Raw genomic sequence first — 504 nt, forward strand, 5'->3', positions numbered from 1 at the left:
GAATATATCAAAATTATTCAGTATAGAAATGATATTATATCGATATATATATGAATCAGATAGAGAATAATATGTGAAATAAATGAATATATAATAGTACATCTATATATTCATACAAAGTTAGATATAAAAAATAACATATATAATACAAGAATAATATATGGTAACATAACATTATAAAAATAGAAAAAAAATAAGAAGAAATATAAACAAGAATAAAAAAAATATACAAATAAATATAATATATCATATAAATATACATAATAACATATATAATATAATTTATAAATATAAATAAATATAATATAATAGATATATATATCTTTAATAATAATATAATTATTAATTGAATATAATATACAATGAAATATGCAAAAAAATAATCAAAATAATAATCATATAATATATAACTATATAATATAAATAAATATTAATAATCAATAAAATCAATAATAAATATATAATTATATATAGATATATAAAAGATATATTAAATATTAAAAA

General features: G+C 10.5%; 1 protein-coding gene across 1 annotated transcript in view; it reads right to left on the reverse strand.

Moving 5' to 3' along the window:
• The window catches only part of LOC119585868 (serine/threonine-protein kinase OSR1-like), a gene marked incomplete in the record, with an annotated part of 62,819 nt that overhangs the window by 3,159 nt on the left and 59,156 nt on the right, over window positions 1-504 (reverse strand).

The sequence above is a fragment of the Penaeus monodon genome, chromosome 20 (assembly GCF_015228065.2).
Source record: "Penaeus monodon isolate SGIC_2016 chromosome 20, NSTDA_Pmon_1, whole genome shotgun sequence".
Taxonomy (NCBI): Eukaryota; Metazoa; Arthropoda; class Malacostraca; order Decapoda; family Penaeidae; genus Penaeus; species Penaeus monodon.